The following is a 6,775-nucleotide window of genomic DNA, read 5'->3' on the forward strand; positions in this document are numbered from 1 at the left end:
CCCCCCCCACTACCTTTTCCTCCTCAATGTGAATGTTTAAAAAAATGGTAGACCTCTATCCCCAACAACACTTTGTGTAGCTGACACTCCTTGGTGGAGTCCATTCTAATTGCTAATAAATGGCGGACAGAAGCCACAATCACAAGAGAGCATAATAATACCTTCTAGGCACGAGTAGGCCTTGAATACATGCACCATCAGGAATTGGTTCTCCAGTGTCAAGATAAACACTGGATACAGCATTATTTTAGGATTCTGGTGAAGTCAAGGTCACAACTCTGTTTACAACATTATAATCCAATAGTCACAAAGAAAGTTGGAAAGGCACCACTTCAGATCATTCCAAAACTCTGGGTTTGTGCTTATCTGTACAGGTTACCAAGAGAGTAATATTTTAACTTCAAATGGGAAGTCAGAAAAATAGTTGGACCTCAACTTGTCCTCAAGTATGTTTACTTCTGGATAGGAACAGTAAGATCATTTCCTGACCTAGGAAAAACGGTCCCACAAAAAGGATGGGAATTTTCTCTTGGGTTGCAATTTCTTCATAATGGATATGTAAGTAACAAAAGCTAACAGTGCTCTAAAACACTCAGCTAGCTAAAAGAGAATAGCAATTTTTTAAATCTTGTTATACAAATGAGAGAGAAGTGAAGTAAGTCTGAATCCCTGAATAAAATGATTTCCATAATGAAATTGCATGCTTAAGGGTATATGATTCCCTGTATTTAATTAAATGAATCTCCAATTCTTATCAGGATAAAACTGAGGGACAATGGATGCCTTTTGGGTTTTTTAATTTTTTAATATTGCACTTTATAGTATTTCGTAAGAAACTATAGTCTTACTTAAAGCCATAAAATACCAATAATGCACATATTCAGGGCTTCTGAATATAGTCAATCAATAAGTCGTCCATGAGTCATTCTGTTTGTATTGTTTGTTGTAAATCTCTTTCTTTTTTCTTACTTACAAACTACTGTTCTAGACAATGCTAATCTAATAAATTTTAAATGTGTATTTTATCAAACTATTTGAAAAATCAAAGAAATTACTCATTTCATAAAAACATTCTTTATTTTCAAAGTAACTCATTGCATAGTTTCTTTAAATAACAAACTCTGCTTCTACATGAAAATATTTCCTTATTAAAAATTATAGACTATTTTTCAGGAATCCATTTGCTATGTAAAGAAAGGTTTGCCCATACGCAGAAGGAAATGGATAATTAGCAAACATACCCGAAAATGTTAGAATGTGTTTGTGTTTTTATATAAACACAGGATGGATCTAAGAAGGTCCTTATAAAAATGGCAAACAGAAATATACAACTTGTCAGCAATTTCTTTTATCTGCATTAGTACACTGCCTTGGGAGGGCAGGTAAAACAGCAGACTTCTTAATGCAATGGGTGGTTTATGCTACACAAATTCTACACAATTCCTGACGGAACAAGGTGGGCTGTTTGCACACTTGTACACATGATGTTCCCACAACTAAATCCTTTAATATTTTACTTCGTAATAGCCTAGAACTATCCTATACAACAGAGTAGCTAACTCATCTATATCAGCAGGAATATTAAATTGAGCAACCCATCAATCTTATACCTCTGCACACAGCGTCCACCATGATCCCCTTGCTATTAATTTTGCACAAGTCTGAAAACAACCCCACAAGCAACAGCTTTCACCTTCAAACTGCCAGTGCACCAAAAGTATGACTTACAAGTCAGCCGTGGTGGCACACCTGTAATCCCCGACCTCAGAAAGTAGAGGCAGGAGGATCTGCTTTCGCATCATGAGACCCTGTTTCAAAACAAAATCAAGAGTAGCAACAGCCACCCACCTGGTTTAATGAAGCCTCTGCTGGCACTAAGAAATATATAAATAATGCTTTTGTTACTTGCATATTTTTAAAACTGAAAACATCATGTATCTTAATTCTAGCATAAGTATTTGCCCTACAATGTTTAACCTGTTTTTTCAATGGGTTATGTTAAAAATATCAGAATATACTAAAAATCCTCTATTCTAGCTGTTTCAAGATATATAATGAAATACTGCCAACTCTATTTACCTTTGTGTGCAATACACCAGAGCCTGTCACCCAGATTTGATCATTACATGACTGCAAACATCGCATTGAACTACATACATATGTATTAATTACTATGTCAAGAAAAAGAAGAAAAACAATTTTTAAAATTTTTAATGACTATATTTGGAAAAGATTAAAACATACCTGAATGCCATTTTTGTAATGGATCTTTCTAGGGACGCTCACAGCCTCATGCCACCTTCTTTTGCCTACAGTCTAGCAGAGCATTTCAGCCCTATCTTCACCCCACATGACTCCAGCAGGTGCAATTCTGTCATTTTTGTCATTTTTTTTTATTGTAAGAAAATTTCAATGGCTGACTAGATGTATGGCAACACTGTGCCATTGACTCTGTGACTGTGTCTGAACGTAGAATTTGGGTTGTCTGTACATAGGCCACTTGGAGTGGTGTGCTTGGTCACATGGTCACTCTGATAAAGGGCACTCCTCTGTAGTCCATGGTCCATATCCTTGTGCTTCTACTACTGATAATCAACCTACTGAATATCACTTTATGTAACTCTTTGTGTGAAAATAATAATAAAATTATTAACTCAAAAAAAGTGTGATTTTTGTTTTTGGAGTAACTCCTACCAGCAGCAAATCATGACCCTCCGTGTGTCAAGAAACACACTGTGATGGAAGCTGGATTTCAGGGACTGAAGAAGGCAAGGGGCACGCAGAGTTGCTGGCTATAACTATCACTCATGAGCATTTGCTAATACCACCTGGGCTGTTATACGACTGTGGTAATTTTGTTTACTGAAAGATATGGCCCTAGGACATTCTGGTTTTAGTGAAATATGTTGAAAGTGTAAATTCCAAGGATACTTGCCTGGTTTTAAGATCTACCTAGAAGTATTATTTACAAAGCATGGTGTGATGGCACATACCTGTAATCTCGGCACTTGGGAGGTGGAGGCAGAAGGATCAAGCACCTAAGGATAGACTGCTATATTCAATAGACTGCTAAATAATGAATTTGAGGCCATCTTGGACTACATGAAATCCTGTCTCAAAAAGATCCCCCTCATAAAATTATATTTTTATATAAAAATGGTCACTTTTTTTGATTATCACTAATTAGCTATATAAGTTTAAAAGATTAATTCTAAATAACTCAATTTATGAATTGTGTTATTAAACTACCTCATGCACTTTCCAAGTTTTATTTCTTTAACACATACCTACTGCTTCTCTCAAACACCCCAAAAGCCTGATAGACTTACAAACCTAAAAAACAATCAAGCCGAGCTTGGTGGCTCATGCCTCTAATCCCAGCACTCAGGAGGCAGAGACAGGTGGATCTCTGTGAGTTCAAGGCCAGCCTGGTCTACATAGTGAGTTACACGCCAGCTGGGGGCTATAGGGAAACCCTGTCTAAAAAAAAAAACCAGAACTCAGCAGACTGCCTGAGAGTGCCTGGTAAGCTTCCCCAAATAGCATGCCCAAATCACATGCCCAACCCCCTAATTGAGACCACATGAGACCAACCCCTCCCACTTCGCCCAGGGCTAGACTTCTCTGCCCTACAGTAGGAGCTGAGACCTTAGCAGACTGCCCGAGAGTGCCTAAATCAAGCCTTCCCTTAGCAGACTTGCCAAATTGTGCTGTAAGTGCTGGCTAGTATGGGTCCAGACATGAGAAGGAAGCCTGAGTGTACCTGACAGGAGCCTGACGTGGGCCTCTGTGGGAGCTCCCAGGTAGCTGAACTGAAGCCATCAGTTCCCTCCAATATAAAATCTGAGAGAACCTGAAACCTAAACCAACCAGCTTTACATACTCAATAAGAAAACAACCAAGGCATACCAATAATACAAACAGAAGCAGACTTCAACTCAACAAAGCTTTGAGTTTCATACCAGAATCACAAACAGCAGAAGAAATCCACATGCTGAAATCACAACAGAAAATAATAATATGCATAATAATATGGAACACCAATATTAGTGGTGAGTATCCCCACCTATCAAAATAAATATGCTCCTACCAAACTCCACCAGTCCTGTAGAAGAGCTCTACAAGGAGAACTCCCTAGGGATAACCCAGGACACTGAATTTAAAAGAACAATCATAAACATGATCAAGGAATTCAACGACTTTAAAGAACACGAAAACAAATCAAAGGACTACAGGAGGATAGGGATAAACTTCTGAGTGAATTCACCAAAGAAATAGAAACAATGAAGAAAACTCAGGCTGAAGTGAAGAAGGAAGTTAAAAACTCAATAAGCCAATTTGAAACAACAGGAGAAAGTCTCACTGATAGAATGAATGAAATGGAAAACAGAGTCACTGGACAATGAAGCTGAAGAACAGGACCTCTCAAGCAAAGATTATGAAACATTTTTTTAAAACCCAGGAACGGAATAAGCAGGAGCTGTTGGACCACCATGAAAAGACCAAATCCATGTATCATAGGCATAGAGGAAGGAGAATTTCAGGTTAATGGTATTGACAAAGAACTTTAACAGGACTGTAGAAGAGAGTGTCACCAAATTAAGGAAAGACATCCCCATACAAACACAAGAAGCACATAGAGCACTAAATAGACAGGACCAGAAAAGAAACTGCCCATGGCACATCACAGTAAAAACTGTGTTATGTATATTAAATATACAGAAAAAAGAACTGAAAGCTGCAAAAGAAAAGCGACAACTCACACATGAAAGAAAACACATCAGAATTACAGTTGACTTATCAATGCAAAGTATGAAAGCCAGAAGAACCTTTACCAAACATGTATTCCCAGTTTTAAATGACCATAGATGCCGACCGAGAATACTTTACCCAGCAAAAATGTATATTATAGTTGAAGGGGAAGGAAAAATATTCCAAGACATGAATAGGCTAAAAGAATACAGGTCCACAAAACCAGCACAAAGAATGGAGAAAGGAACAACTATACCGCAGGGGCAACAGAAACTAAATGAAGGTGTAATTGTGGAAACACAAAGTTAGACAAAGAATGCAAACAGTAATCAAAATGATGGCAACCAATCCACATCTTTCAATAATAACTAGTTATCAATGGACTGCATTCCTTATTCAAAAGACACAGGCTAGTTGAATAAATTATGAAATAAAATCCATCATTTTGTTGTCTGCAAGAAACTTATTTCACATTTAAGGACAGGAACTACCTTAAGGGAAAAGATGAAAAGGAATGTTCCAAGAAAAGGGCACTAATAAACAAGCAGGAGTTACAGTTCAAACTAGCTACTGTCTGCTGTGCTGTCGACACCCCCAGCCATTGCCCACTACTTCTCCATCTGGTGAATCTAGTCAGCCTATCTACAGGTCTTTGTTTTAGGAAGGTCAGCGGTTCCTCGTCTAGCAGTATTCAGTTGTCAATATTCCTTTGGGTAAGATTGGGGTCTGCTGTTCATTTTCCCAATTCTATGCTGGGTTACTATCTGGGAATCCCTTTGGCCACCCTGGCCAACAACTCAGAAGGAGGTACCGCTTGTCTGGCATTGTTGCTTGTTATGTAGCCTTTAGCTATACGTATGGACTCTTATGAAATTATGTTGTCCCATTTAATCTTTGATTATTACTTTCCTTTTGGGTATTTAAGGCCATACAGTTGGCCCAGATAAACCAATTTATTTTTACTCTTAAGGTCGTTTGAGGATCAGTTCCTCAGGGGTCACATGGGCTTGGAAAGAGCCCGTGGCTCCTTTCTTTTACCAGTTCCGCCTATGTGAAGATAAGTCAAAGGTCCTGCTCAACCATGGTTGACAATGTTTCCTCTCTGTTGACCATCCTCTTTGTAGACTGGGCACTGGTTCAAGTCTATCTGGTGGGGTCTCCTCAGGCTCCTTGATCAAGAGGACAGGTGACCCACCAACATTATAGGACATTTTGAGAGATGCTCATAGTCCTCTGGAACTAGTCAACCTGGGAGGGCTAGGAGCAAAAAGTGTCTTTTATATACTGCTGACCAAATTATTATAGACCTCAAAGTATGTCTGTTAAACATCCAAGAAGGTTAGTTCCACCAATCTGGTACTTTTAATTACTGTGTGTCATGTAGCTAAATCTTGGGCAAAGACCAACGGTTATCAGATAAACCTTACCTAGACATATATTTCATGATCTGCTATGTATAATTTGTCAGTACGTTGTGGGAGTAACATGGTTCCCTCTGGTTTTTAAAACTAGCTAGGCATTATTTATCTCTCGCATTCTCATCCCTCCATCATGGTTTCCCCAATTAAGGTGCCCCCATTTCCCCCCTTTCCCCCTTAATAATACCCTTCTCCTATGGTCCTACCTCTCTTGATCTCCTTCTCTCCCTTTATCTCCTAGGTTCCTTGTATACCCTCCCCTCCCCCCTCCCTTAAATCCAATTTTTATCCCTATCTCCCTTATTAAGGCCTGTTTCCTACTGTTCTTCTCTTTCAGGTTCTTTCTTTCCCTTTACCTCCCTGGTTCCTTTCCATTATCCTGGTTCCTGTAGTTATGTCTGGATACATACTCACTTACCAGGGTTTGGTTCTAGGAGCCACATATGAGGGAGAATATATGTCAAATTTTTTTTCTGAATTTGTGTTATGTCACTTAGTATAACAGCTTCTAGTTCCATCCATTTACCTGCAAATCTCAGGATTTCATCTTTCTTTACTGCTGAGTGAAATTCCATCATATAAATGAACCACATTTCCATTATCCA

Source organism: Nannospalax galili, unplaced genomic scaffold (assembly GCF_000622305.1).
Source record: "Nannospalax galili isolate Female #2095 unplaced genomic scaffold, S.galili_v1.0 scaffold1082, whole genome shotgun sequence".
In the NCBI taxonomy this organism is placed as follows: Eukaryota; Metazoa; Chordata; class Mammalia; order Rodentia; family Spalacidae; genus Nannospalax; species Nannospalax galili.